Raw genomic sequence first — 15,464 nt, forward strand, 5'->3', positions numbered from 1 at the left:
TCATTTGGCTTCCTCTAAGCTCTCTTGTCACAGGGCCTTTGCTCATGCTGTTTGACATTCATAATGTTCTTTCCTTCCTTCCTTATGCTTTTGATTTCAATGTTTTCTTAATTGATTTTTTTGAATTAGATAGGATCCTTCTGCTTTTCATACTTCCATAGTATTCTGTAATCTGTCCTTCAAAGCACTTGTCCACATTTTAATTTTTTATTAATGGATGTCTTTTATAGTTTGGATCTGTAACATCCCCCAAAGTCCCATGTATTAAAGGCTTGGTCCTCAGCTTGAAAATAGTAGAACTTTTGGGAGGTGGGGCCTAATGGAAGGAAGTGAGGCGAGGGGGGACGTGTCTTTGAAAGCCTTGTCCTTGAAGGGGATTTTGGAACCTCTCCTTCTCTCACTTTTGCTTCATGGACACTGTGAGGTGAGCAGTCTCCTCTACCATGAACTCCTGCCATGATGTACTGTATTGCAACAGGTCCCAAAGCGACAGGCTAACCAACCCATGGACTAAACCTCCAAAAATGTGAGTCAAAATGAATCTTTCCTTCTTTAAGTTGATTATCTTAGGTATTTTGTCACAATAATGGAAAGGTGACTTTTGTACTTACTAAACTACATGCTTCACTGAGAATAGGGAAATTGTGTCTCGGGGTCTAATCATATACATATAAATATTTCTTGCATGAGTTGGTAAATGAAATAAGTATTTTATTACTCAGATTCCAAGAAGGGTTTTCCTACTATGCTTTCCATTTGGAGGCCATAGTGAAAGTGTCTAAAAAACATCACCAGGCACACAAGCAAAGAAAGATCTCTCACTTTTCTCTTTTTTTTTTTTTTTTTTAAAAAACCATTCAGGGACTCACCAGCATCATCTGTCTTCTAATTTGCTTGAATATTACAAACTGTCTCTCAGAGCTAGTTTTGGAGGAATAAGTATATAAAGTCTATTTTCAGGAAGCATATGAGTCAGTTAAGCTTTTATTTCCCAAGTGCTATGCCAGCTCGTTGTGATTTCAGCAGGTTGCAACAGGTGCACATATTTTTAGCTTTTATGACAAGTATTGTATACTTATCCTCAGGAGTCCCCAGCTTGAATACCCGTCATCAAAATGATGCCAAGTGTGGAACAACTTACCCACAGCAGTGTGCTTGTTTGGAGAAAAGTAAAATAACTAGCAAACCAAAACAAAAACTAAAAGAAAAAACCCAGTATCATAAAACTCTTTGTCCCAAATAAAGGCAAAGTCCAAAACACTAAGCTCTGGCTTATGAAGAGAGAACAAAGTATTAGGGAAAAGAAGCTGATTTTCATTATCCAGATATGGTAGCTATAAAATAAGCCTGAAAACAATTTATCATTTCTTGAAAACAAGAGAAGAGCCCCTGAAATGTGCTTTGCTTCTCTTGCAACTCTCCCGGGAAAGTTCCCCACGTTGGGTGAGGGTTTTGAAGAGTATTTTAATTAACTTGTATCAAAGAGTTGGTATGTAAGAAAGAACAGTGTAAAGATTTCTTTAATTAGTGAATTTCATCCGGGCTCCTCCATCGTTGGTCAGTGGAGGAGTTAGGGGGCGGCCAGGGTCCTTGGTGGTCCGTTCAGTCAATAAGCTATTCATGACTTGAGCAAGCAGCTAGGTTTTTAAACCAATGGGAATTTGGTGGACAATTTCCCTTTGCTCCCTTTAGCTACATGGCCAGAATCTATAAACTGTTTCCTTTCTGAGAAAGAAAGTGCTGAGGCGAGCAGGCTGCCAGCAGGGTCTGCAGCAAACACATCAGTTGCCTCTTCGGAGAAATGTGGGCACCTATTTCTCCTTAAATGCAATCTAAGAGAGACCTTAGTGTTGTAGTTGGTGGGAAGAGCAGAAATGCCCATCCCCGTGTGTGACATGTACGGGGTGTTAATCCCAGATCATTTCCATGCTGCGTAATTTTTCAGCATCACGTGCATTTCATTCTCTTTCCAGAGCGGCAATAAAGCCTGGAGTAAGAGCTCTCTCCCCCAGTAAATCATAAGTTAACAGACCAAAGGTCAAAATACCCAAAGCCACAAGAACATTAACACTTTGGATATAAAGATTCTCCAAGAAACAAATGCTCGCTCCCACTCTGGAGAAAGCAGACGCCTTATCTTTGTGAGTTTACAAAATGGAGCCAAACTGTATTCGTAGCCACTTTAGCTAAACCAAGGCCTGGATCTTTCAGCATCCCGCAGTCATTAAAGCTCTCAGAAAGCCTCCCAGGAGCCGATGTGCTTGCTTAAGTATATGCTGTAAAAGGTCCCAGAGATTTACAAGGGACTGCTCCACGCTAAACCAGGCACCATCTGATAAACAAGCAATTTTAGCTGCAGGCTAAATGATACTCTTTGAGGCTTTGATTTACAACGCTGAAGATGATATATTTGTAGTTCGGGGATAGGTTCTGCTGTGGGCTTGCTGTGATTACTCACCCATGAGCAGAATTCAGGGCTCAAGTCTTCAGCTTGGAGGTCAGAAAATTGCCAGTGGAATGAAAGAAGGTTGATAAGGTTTATTGAGATGCTAAACATATATATATATATATATATATATAAAAGTATTAAGCCAGTGGTTTCCAACATTCAAGCTTTCTGGAGACCACGGTTTTTGTTAGTTTGCCTAAACCCCAAAGCTATGAAAATAATCTGCAAAATTGATCTGGTGGTCTAATTTTACTTTCATTACATTTAAAAAGCAAATATAAGCTTGGTTGATTATTGCTGACATTTAAAAACAAGAAAAAAAATGTCCAATTTGGCATTCATATAATTGCTCAAAAGCTAAGAAAGCTGGAGGCAACTTTGAAGCAAATCAAATCACTTTCAAGAGCGCTGAGGAATATATTTATAGTACTTGAACCTGAATTAAGAACTGTGGGAATGCTTTCGAAACTCATGGTTCCAAGAAACGATGTGACAAGCTCCTTTGCCCAGTTTTGTATTTAATAAATATTTGAGTGTCCGCTACTATCGGCACGGTACTAGTACAAAGATACATAAAATATTCTCTTCCTGTTCTAGAAGTTTACAGTTCAGTGGAGAAAACCATAGATAATTTCAATAAAATGTGACATGTGTTAAGAAAGAGAATGCTATGGAGCCCAGAGGAGAGGAACTAACCTGTTGGACATAAAGGGGATTTAACAGATAGTCAGAGGCCTCCCTTGATACCCTTTTCCCTGTCCCATGACTGGCTGGGCAGCCACGCACACAGAAGACAATGAAAAGAGTTTGGCACTGCTGATATTCCAGCATGCAGCACATGAAGGGCTCTGACCAGATGCTCCCTTACTTAGAAGACCTCAGACGCCTGGAGTTCTGGTCCAGGTGAAACTGGGCAGAGAATCAGTGGCTAATCAGAAGGCAGCAATAGAGCTCTGAGGTCCAACCTGGCTCTAGGTTAGGATGGAGGCACCAACCTTGGCAACCACCCCTTCTTCAGAGGGTCCCCTCTCTTCTCTATCAGGAGAGGATCTGATGCACGTGGGCAGCCTGTGGTACCTGTGCCAGGAGTGATGCATTACTTTCCCAGAGCAACTTAGTACTTTTAGAGAACCTGAACTTCGAGTCCATAGCACTTTAAACAGTGCATAGAGTCAGATAGAACTTAAGGAGATTAGAAATAAGGAATGTAGTACTCTCTGCCCTCCAAGTTTCCCCATTTACCACTCACCCCTGGGATAACAGAGCCCCTGCTGGGCTTAAAGTTCAGTAATGATGACTAACATTTATTAAGTGCTACTCTACGCCAGGCACTATTCAAAGGGGTTTATATGTATTAAGTCATTTAATCTCCAAAACAATCCCATGAGGTAGGTACTTTGTAATCTCTATTTTCCATATAAGGAAACCGTTAAACTTGTTTCTGGTCACATGGCTAATGTCACAAATCCAGGCCGTTACACTCAGCTGCCTCCCAAGACTGCATATGCAACAGCTAATTATGCAGACAAGGGCCTCACTGCCCTTGCACCCCAAAGGTTTAATCCTTTGGATTGATGTTTCAAGTTGCCACTCAAATCCCTCTGTCATCTCTTAGCTTGATCACCAAACCGCTCTCTAAGCCTCAGTTTCACAGTCTGGGGAAAATTTGCCCTCCCCTTTCTCCTGCTTGAGTAATTATAACTTCAGTTATATAATGCCTATAAAGCATTTAAGACTATGCAAATGAAGTATATTATAGAGACACAAGGTGATGGTATTTTATGGCTGCCCATTAAGACATATTATTGTAAACACAGACACTGGGTTGCATCCTCTACCAGATCTTTTCCTGAATTTCAGCATAGAATTACATGTGCTTTAGCAATCTACCCAAGCTAATTGTCTTTGTGAACACAGACCTCTGCACAAGCTCGATGGGATCTAATAAATTTCCCTGGACAAAATATTTTTCAAGTATTATAGTGTAATTCACTTTATCATGTCCAGTCTCCGCCTAATAATGCACAACTCCCAGGAGCCAAGTATATTTCATGAAGCTTACAATTACTTTTATAAAAGTTGCAATAAAGTATAATGATTTTTAATGGCATCAATGATACCATTGTATATATCGGTTTCAGTTTTGAAGTAGACTTAAGTTCAAAGACCCAAGGGGACCATTCTCCTCTTGATGCACTTGTGTTACTCCCATTAATGCTAATGGGACAGACAAATGCTGCTCTAGAGGAGAATATATCTGCCCTTAGGAAGGTAACAGGTTTTAATTAGTAATGCTTTGAATCACACAAAAGCAGCTTGCCCTCTGTAAACAGCTAGCATTCACAGAGATGAGAGTAGTGATCGTAGCCTGGGTTACTCAGATGGAATCTTCAAATCAGAGATTTGTAGATGGGACAGAAGGCCCTTGTCAACTGAGAGAAAAAGAGCTCAGTTTGGGAGATGCATTGAAACAAATCACAGTACTCTGAGCGGAAAGGATGTTTATGAAATGCTGACTGCCAAGTAGACCTCTGTGGTGGGGTTATTACAAGGACTTTAGCTTTGAAAGAGAAGCTCTGTTAACCTGATACTCTGGGAGCAAAGGGTCCGTTTTTGTTTGATAGCAAGCTTTGAGCATGAAAAGCCTCACTAGTCCTTCCCTTATCTAGCTGGAGGCTTTGGTGGTTTTGCACTGGGGCTCAGGCACCACCTCACTTTCTCAGGAAGTGGTTCATGGAATAAGTCCCAGATGGGGAAAAGGGTAGAAGGGTGGCAGCTTTTGGGCACTCTGGCAGCTCTGTGCATCTGGTGGCAATGATCAACGAGCTTCAGAGTGAGGAGGACAGAAGGCCCATCCAGCCAGCTTTGAGGAAACCTACCTCAAATACAGCTTTCAGATGCAGCTATTCACCCTGGCTATGCAGGGGTTGTCAAAGTGTTTAAAATATAACAGGTTCAATACAGAATTTCGGAAATAAATATCTCTGACCTAGTTTGGGTTTTATAAAGTCTAGGCCTAAGTAAGCATAGATTTTATGTTAATGTTTAACAAATCAGTTTTGTTTTTTTTCTTTGATAGGATTAGGATAATAATAATATACAAGGTGTGTGTGTGTGTTGTTTTTTAAGTTTTTAAAATATTGTATAGCAGGCTGGGGATATAGCTCAGTTGGTAGACTGCTGGTCTCACATGCACAAGGCCCTGGGTTCAATCCCCAGCACCACACACACACACAAAAACAAACAAAGAAACAAAAAAACCTTAAAATATTGTATAGCAAAATAAAAAACCAGTTCTCATCATGCTTGACTATAACTGGAACAAGAAACTCAGTGTTGGGAAAAACAACTTAGTATTCAGAGGAAATTTTGATTAGAATAACATTCTCCTGGGGCTGGGGATGTGGCTCAAGTGGTAGCACGCTCGCCCGGCATGCGTGCAGCCCGGGTTCGAACCTCAGCACCACATACATACAAAGCTGTTGTGCCCGCCGAAAACTAAAAAAATAAATAAATATTAAAAAATTCTCTCTCTCTCTCTCTCTCTCTCTCTTTAAAAAAAAAAGAATAACATTCTCCTCATTATAAGCATAAGTTTTTTTTTCCATGTGAATATTGGGAAATACTTTCTTTAAAAAGACTTTGAAGAAATTCAATTATGGAAGAAGACTTTCTGCCATTCCACAAAGAAAACTGAATATGGAAGGTAAGCAGTTTGTTTCTGTTTGTTCTTGCTGAGCTCTTGCCTCCCCTCCTGTGGCCTTGAATGAGTCCCCTTTCTACAGGTAGTAAGTGTACAGTAGAAGAAATGTCACAAGCACTCTTGCAAGCTCATAAACTCACTATCACACTTACTGCAGTCTGCACATGTGAGGTATAACGTCCTTTTCTCTGAGGTGGTCCCCGGAGTGAGGCCAGAGTGGCACTACTATGTGAGGTGGCACAATTCTGACACCACTTTTGGAAAGAATGAGCTGTTGGGAAGCAGGTCTTCCAAACCTACAGCAGAGTGGTCAGGGACTGACACTGCTGGTAACTTAGACATTATATGATGACATCATTTAACTTCATGTCATGGTCCCATCTTTCCTAAATTGGGGGCTCCCTGGGTGCAGGTTCTGTGTCTGTCACTCCAGTAGTAGAATTGTGCCACCTGTGTGAGGTGTAATATCCTGTTCTCTTAGGTGCTCTTCTGACTTCCATTGTCAGGGTGATATCATGGAGACGTAGTCTCCCCAAATCTTAGAATGCTGCAGATGACTACTGTTCTTGCCACATGTCCCTTCATGACTTATGAGAGACTGTAAATGTCATTAACTTTGGAGCATCTATTTATGTGTCTCTATAGACCATCCTCCTCCTTCCTGCTTCCACCAAGTTTGGGGATTCTAAGTTTTCACATTGAGAACTTCCTGTTAAAGTATTTTCCAGCTTGAAAGAATGTCATTGCCCAAACCATGAGGAGGGGCTGGATGCAAACATCAGCCTCTTTCTGTCCAAACAGTAGCAACCCTCTCAATATGAACTTTTTGGCTGCGTTTCAGGATGGAGGTATCCTTTACTCTACTTTTTTCTTTTTCTTTCTTCTTTTTTTTAAATTGCTCCTTGTCTTGCTATCTTGAATCTGTTTTTTCACCCTAAATGTTCTTCATCAGTGAACAACGAATTCTCAGAGCAACTTGCAGACACATCTTTGAAAATAGTTTGCTTTTAAGAATGGCAAGTTCCTTCATGAAGCATGGAGATGGGCTTGATTTGGGGCAGGTCCTTGATAATTTCACAGCAGGCATCTCAAGATTGCAGCACCCAGATTATTTTGCCCCCATGATAGCTGTTTTTTATTAATGTATGAAATCTGAATAGCTCTCTTGGGTCCAGAAATACAAACGGGTATAGAGGACAATAGAACTACCTTACCAGACTCTGGACTATTGTTACACTGGAAATAAATAAACTTTGAGTTTAAGCAATTGTAGCTTGTGGGTTTCTAACATAGCACCTCAGACTGCATGATAACAAATACAGTTGACAAGAAAACCAGGTAGGGGAAACCAGCGTGTGGATTGCCTTGATGTTTGGGGCAGGAGTTTGGTAGGTGTGTGAATGTCTGAGGCTAGGAGTGGGTGCAGGACACCTGATTCAAGGCTTGCACCAAACTAGAGGGGATATGCCTTCTAATACATGGTTAAGCTTGGTTCTCTTTGGTGCCGGGTTTGGAAAGGTGAACTATTGGGAGGCAGGTCTTCAAAACCTGCAGTGGAACAGCTGGGGACAGACACTATTAGCAACTTATACATTGTTTGACATCATTTAACTTCATGTCTTAGTCCTATCTTTCCAACTAAATTGGGAGCTCCATGGATCAGGTTCTGTGCCTGCCACTCTGGTGTCACTCACAATGTGTGTCAAGCATGTATTTTCATTTAGTAAAGGCTCATCAAGCAATGGAATGGCTCATTGAATCTTTTTTCTTTTTTGGGGGGGGGGGTTGTTTGTAACTTATTTTTAAAATTTTAAAATTTGTTCTAATTAGTTATACATACATACCAGCAGAATGCATTTTGACATACTATACACAAATGGAGCACAACTTCTCATTCCTCTGGTTGTACTTGATGTAGAATCACACCAGTCATTCAATCATACATGTACATAGGGTAATAATGTCTGACTCATTCCACCATCCTTTGCACCTCAACACCTCCTTCCCTTCCCTCACTTTCCTTTGCCCTATCCAAAGTTCCTCCATTCTCCCCTACACTTGTGCTTTATCGATCAGCATCTGCCTATCAGAGAAAACATTGAAACTTTGGTTCTTTGGGATTGGCCTGTTTTGTATAGCATGATATTCTCTAGCTCTGTCCATTTACCTGCAAATGCCATAATTTCATTCTTCTTTAAGGTTGAATAATACTCCATTGTGTATATATACATCACAGTTTCTTTATCCATTGATCTGTTGAAGGCACCTAGGTTGGTTCCATAGTTTAGCAATTGTGAATTGAGCTGCTATAGACATTGATGTGGTTGCATCATGACACACAATAAAACAAGAGTTAAAGAAGTATACATACCCAATTACAACTGCTATTTTTTGTCATCCATAGCATGGAAAAGAAACTGGAATATCCTCTAATTCAACCTTAGTTTTCTTGATGAGGAAACTGAGGTCTAAAGAGCCAAGTGACTCTGCCATGCTCAGGCAGTTAGAGGTCAACCCAACACTAGTACCCAAACCTTCAGTCTTATAAGAAACCCTGTTTACCTGTGGTTCCATTAAGGAGCTGTTCATGGGTCAGCTAGTGGATTTAGGATTAATCTATTCTGTTCTTCATGTTTAAAGGGTTGTAACATGTAAAAACAAAACATTTGGAAAGGGATTGTCCTTTTAATCTCTAAAGAAGATGAAATGATTTTTCTGGAGTAGTTATAATGGGACAAAACTAAATGGATTCTTTGGAAGATACAAATTTTATACTTTTGGAAGCAGAGTTGGCCAATGGACTCTGGCTTTATGTTTAGCTGAGGAAAAGAATCTACAACTCTTAAGAAATACCTTTAAAGCCACATGATCTTTGCATTGTTAATGTTGAATGGTATGAAGGTCATGGGGAACTTCTTGGGGAGGGGTGTCAGTTGAACTCATAATCAAAATATTAATAAATTTTATATTGAATAGCCCAGACATGTGATGGAGGATTGAATTGTAGCACTTCAAACACCTTAGACATTCTAGATGAGATCAGGTCCAATCATAACAGAAGGCTCCCACTTCATGTGAAGACTTAATTTAGAACTTTGTATTTGAAAATCTATCCTGATATCTATTAGTAGGTTTGTCATTTGGAAAGTATCACAGTTAATCAAGGAAAGAATGAACTTTTGCCGCCTTTGCAGGACACAACTAAAATCCTCACTGTGCCTCTATTTCTCAGTTACTAACTTATATTGATATTTCCATAGATTCCCAAACTTGATAGGGAAAGATAAAGCTAATAATTTTAAAAATTAAATATGCATACTTCACAGCAAAGGGGAAGTTGGAGTGGTGGTAGGGTAATGATGAGGAGAGATAGACAGTGGATACTCAAAATTTCAATTTCAACCACTTGGTAAAAACAATCCCATTCCATCAGTCATGTTTCAGCAAAACTACTTTTTTTGATAATGGTTTTTACATAGAATTGTGTCTACGTGAAATCTAATTATGTGAATGTTAAGGCTTCTTCTAATTTGTTTTTCCATTCCATCAGTAAACTTTGGTCTAGTTTTTATTGCTTTTGGCCAAAGGCCATCACAAGATTTAGTGAGCATTGAGCAGGTTCAGTGTAATCTTCCTAATAAATTTACTTATATTAGACAACCACTTTTTAAAATTATTTTTCAAGGATGCAAACTAACTAATGGGTTAAACAGCATATGGGTTTTGGGTTGAGCTAGCAGGCTGATTCCTAATATTGACCCAGTGTCCTTGCAGACATGGGTTAACAAAGACTCAGGAGCTCCCAATGGCAGAGGGATCGGTTACAGCAGGGGGGGAGATTTGTTTCTCTTTCTCTTCCTATAGACTGATCCCATCCTGGCTGCCAGTGTATGTCAGCAAGTTCACAGCCTTTAATTCATCATAAGCCTCAACTTATTGCACACCAGCATACTTCCAAGAAGAGGGATGTCATGGAAATCCAAGTTACATAATGGTATACCAGTATTAATAAACCACATTGTAGCAGCCCTGCCCCATTGTAATTAGACTGAGGCCGAAGAGACTCTTGACATTGCTTGGTGATATTTCCTGGATCATTTGATACACTCTGCAGGACATCCTTTTTTATAAAGGTTTATTTTAGGTGCTGTGTGAGATGTAGATATTTGGTAAAACAGACTGAGGCTTAGATGTCACCTGCGGACTTCTAGACACTTGCATTTGTTTCCCCTATAGACAAAGTCAGCACAATGCTGTTAGCTTCTGAGTATCACTATGAGTGTTGTACTGTATAGTACTTTAAGCCCAGGTATGGTTCAGAGGATCTGGACTATGAACCAACAAACACCCTGGAGTTCTATCACCTTAAGACAAAAGTCATGTTAAAAACATCTCATTTGCCAGTTCAGGATAGATCCTAATCATTGCTCTTTTTTGGGGGGAAGATAATGGGGATTGAGCTCAGGGGCACTCAACCACTGAGCACATACTCAGCCTTTTTTTTTTTTTTTTTTTTTTTTTTACATTTTAGAGATAGGGTCTTGCTGAATTGCTGAGGCTGGCTTTGAACTCAAGACCCTCTTGTTTCAGCCTCCCGAAACCATTGGGATTATAGGTGTGCGCCACCATGCCTGGCCTAATCATTGCTCTTTGTGGTTGGGAGGACAGTGAGTTTTTAGGCTTTGTTCTCCAGGATTCCTTGTCTTTCCTTCATTCTCATAACAAACCTACTAAAAACACGGTGACACAAAGCAATTATTTTATTATGCTTATGGATGCTGTGAGTCAAAAACTCAGAAAGGGTGAAAGACTCTTCTGTTTTATAATGACTGAAATATCTCAAACAATTGGCGGTGTCTCAACTGATTGGGATTGGAATAGCTGGGGCAGGTGTATCCAAATCTAAGATGAATTTTATAGTCAAGTCTGGCACCTGAGTGGGTTAGTTGAAGGATTTGCTTAGCTGACACAACTGATCTGAGTATGTAGTCTGTCAAGCATGCTGATCTTGGGGTAGTTTGACCAGGGATCCATGATGGATGTCCTAATAAGGTGACTCAGTAATCCGTATGTGGATATTCTATCAAGTAACAGAATAGTTTCATTGCCTTCTGTGACCTAGCCTTGAATCATTAGCATTGTTTCTGCTGTACTTATACTTCTGTGTCAAAGCAGGCACAAGACTGCCCTGACTCAAGGAGAGGGGACACAGATCCCACTTCTCAATGCGAGGAATGTCAAAGATTTGCGGCCATATTTTAAAATCACTACACAATGCTTCAAGTTGCCTTTGGGAAACTATACACATCTTTTATGACTGTGGATTAGAGCAGATCATTCACAAACTGATCTACTTCTTCTCCAGTCCTAACCTAAGATAAGGAACTTCCTGACAATACTAGTCTATATTACTGTACTGAGCTGCTGAAACAGAGAAACTTTAGAACATAGTGACTCAAAGGTGTTGGAAGTTTATTCTTCTCTCATGTAACAGTCCACAAGTAGGAAGTGAGATCCAGGCTGCTCTGCTCCATAAAGTCATTCAGGGATTCAGATTCCTTCTGTGTTGTTTTAGCATTTCTCAAGGTGTTATCCTCCTGCACATGCCAAATTTGGTTTAACATCACCAAGTCTGCATCTTAGCACATGGGAAAGGGCAGTAGGAAATGGGAGTTAAACAAATTCCTTTTAAGGAACTGACATGAAACCGTACATCACTTGTAATCGTAGTCCATTGTCAATAGCTTTATAATATGGATATACCTAGCTGCAAGGGAAGTTGATGAACGTGGTCTTTAGTTGGGTGTCCATGAACTCTGATAAGCTTTGTGTATGCATAGATCCTATGACTGAAAAGGAAGGAAAAAATAATAAATACTAGGGGATTATTATTGGATACTTTTGACTGTATCAGTTTTATTCCGCTGGGTAAGCCTGGCATCTGTGGGTTTCCATATGGGTTTGTGAAGACAGATCTTTAAAAAGTTTAAAACCAATTTTTTGTTGCTCTAATGAAAATTAAAGGGCAAAGCTAAAATTGTACATTAGCTGGAAAAGCCAGTAGTATGCATTTGACAGACATTTAACTTCTGCCTGCTTTTGCCAAAATAACAATGTGACCATAAGGAAATTTGCAAATGGAAATAAGATTTTCTTGAGTGTTTTCTCAGACATTGGACTTCAGTGTGAGTTGAAAAGTGCATAGCAAGGTTTCTGACCTGCCAAGCCATGAGTTCAGCTGTCGTAGGATAAACACAGGACTCTGATGACATTAACAACATCTGAGGCTGAAGTGGGCCAGGAATCCTTCTCTACCTTATTTATGTGAAGTGTTCTCACACTTAGAGCATGTAGCCAAAATAATAACTTTATAGGTGCATAGGTATTTGGGGTCTTTAACTGAGAGGTATTTTATATGTAAGGTATTATAAGAACAACTCCTTTCATCCCAGATGTTCAATGAAATTAAGATACACAGAGGGCACTTTATCCAACCACCAATGACCAGTCTTGAGTTGGGAGCCAGCATGGATTCTTATTAAGTTATATAACTATGTAAGACATGGCCATAAGGCTATACCACCCGACTGAAATTGGCTCGAGTCTCTTAGGTAGATGGAAGGAAAAAAAAGTTTCCATGCTTTTAAGTATGTCATGCATTTAAAAAGCACACTCACGCCTATATTTCCACTTAAAAGGTGGTAGGTCTTGAATTCCCCAAGCTCTCTGCCAGTCTAAGAGAACCTTTTGAACATTTCACCTCCATACTTTCTGCTTTTCTGGCTTCTATCAGGCAAACCCCTTTCTCTCAAATTATTGTCAGCTGCCTAGTCAGCATGTCCATTGAATCATTGTACTTGCTAATAAAAATGTTAAAATGTCAGACTAAAAACTACTTTTCTGGGAATGCCCTTATGCTGACATCAGGCCACTAAAATTACTCCTTGGAGCACAGTCCTACTCCCAACAATAGGGTCCTGCCCGTTTTCAAGCTTTTATGATAACATGGTCAGCCTTACTGCAGTGTACATACATTGTTTCTGTTGCTCTCTGCTTTTCTCCCTAATCTTTTAGTATGACTTGCACAGAAAATGAAAGCCAATCCTTTTTTTTTCCTCTTAAAAAAAAAAAAAAGCCCAAACCCCATCTGATAAGATTTACCCCTCCCAACACTTTATTAGCTACCAGCCAGCCTCTTAACTCCTGGGAATTTGGCATGAAATTGATATTTTCTCTGGCACAGCTCAGCCTGTGAATTGCAGGGCATGCTGTGCATGCCATACCAACCTTTCTCCCTTGGTATCCTATCATCCAGAGGTTTTCAGAAGTGTTACTTGTTAGACTTGGATGTTATGGTAGAAAATTTTTTGAAGACCTGTTAGGGGTTTGCATACCATGTTGATTTAAAAGCACCTGGCATTTCATAAAATCTTCCAACCATTTCCTTACCAATTTCTAGTTTCATATTTCACATTCCTACAATAGGCTTGACTTTTATTTTATTTTTTGCATTGCTGGGAACTGAACCCAAGTCCTTGTACAAGCTAGGCAAGTGATCTACCACTGAGCTATACCCCAAGTTATTTTTCTTATTTTAAATTTTGAGATAGGATTTCACTAGGGTACCCAGGCTGGCCTAGAACTTATAATTCTCCTTCTTCTACTTCCAGAGTAGCTGGGATTATAGGTATATGCCACCATACCCAGATTTAATTTTTGTAAAATAAATATTTATTTGATAAATGATTTTAACAAATATATGTAGGTAAAAGAAGAGATGTATTAAAGGTTTTCCCTTGTTGTTGTTTACTTCTTTAAAAATTTAATATGTAATAATTATACATTAATGGGATGCAGTGTGTTTTTTTTTTTCCAAGATGTGTGTGTGGCATGTGAACACTGATCAAGTCAGAATAATTGGTATTTCCTTCTTGTTATCACTTCTTTAGGTTACATTTTAGGCTTCTGGGTAGTGTGTTGTGATCTATGGTCCACAAGGAAGTGAGAAGACCTAATATAGGTTCTTCATGACCTGGCTTTAAGGGAACCAGCAGAGTGACCAGACCCATCTCCATCATAACCACTGGAGTTACATAACAGTGACCCTGGAAAGATGATTGGAAAGACCCTTAAAGATTTTGTTCGGGTTGGACTTCCCTGGGCATGCAAGTTTTTTGCAGAGAGCCATCCTGGAGATGCAAGTCCCAATTGGGGAGCTCAAGGGCCAAATTTTCACAGATATGTTTGGCTCACAGAGTGTTTTAAAACAAATGCAACCACATAAAAACACAAATTTCCTGCTGTTCTTAGAAATTTCAAGTTTCTATCCTGTTTTCTGTTGTTAAAACTGAACAACTATTGCCCCCTTTAGTTAGGGGGCTAGGTGCACAAGAGGGTAGCATCTAAACCCATCCCTCTATTGTCACTTATGCCTGCCTGCTTTCCCAAGTGCTTGGCCCAGATAACGGAAATAAACAGGCTGGTGGCTTCTGGATGATCAGTTTTGAAAGATTCCATTGGGGTGGGGGGTCAGAGATGAAATGAATTTGGGACTTAGTAACACATATATGGAGATTTTCAAGGTGCATTAGCATTACCAAGGAATTCTGCTATGGAGAAATCTAATTTTGTTCCCCAACATTTCCCATTCCTGTTTAACTAGGAAATACCATTTCTTTGAATAACATATATTTGACATACCACAGAACTATTCTATGGAACACACTTTGGGAAACACTGAGATAAATTCTCATAGTCTGGTTCCACCTAAAAGCAGAAGAATGAGTTAGAGAACTAGAATTCTGAAAATGACTAACAATTTCCACAGTCATAAGGAACATTCTAAGAGTAAACGGGAAGAAAAGTACATGTAAAGTACATTATTAGGAAGCAATATTTTTTGTGTGTGATGTTACCAAGTACAAAAAGGAAATGTACATAAATGACCACAAGTCACCAAATACAGGATGATAATATTTTACCATGGGAAACAGTTTTTATAAAGTGAACTGTTTTTCTCATTGTGAGAGTGAAGATAGACTTGAGCTTTGTGAGAACTGTATTTCAATGACTATTGTGCTCCAGTGTCTTTATTACTGTACCACAATAACCACATCCCTCTGTTCATGTTTCAGGTTAATGATTGGATTGGTCTGTAAACATTTTGTTATACAAAACTTGCACCCATCATTCTCAGTCATTTAAAGTGAGGAATATGTGCAAATGAACCCAGATATCCTTTTGTATTAGCTATTTTATTAGAGTAATAATGTGAAAATCCTGATTTGCATGTTCAACTAAATGATTGCAAAC

This window comes from Callospermophilus lateralis, chromosome 9 (assembly GCF_048772815.1).
Source record: "Callospermophilus lateralis isolate mCalLat2 chromosome 9, mCalLat2.hap1, whole genome shotgun sequence".
In the NCBI taxonomy this organism is placed as follows: domain Eukaryota; kingdom Metazoa; phylum Chordata; class Mammalia; order Rodentia; family Sciuridae; genus Callospermophilus; species Callospermophilus lateralis.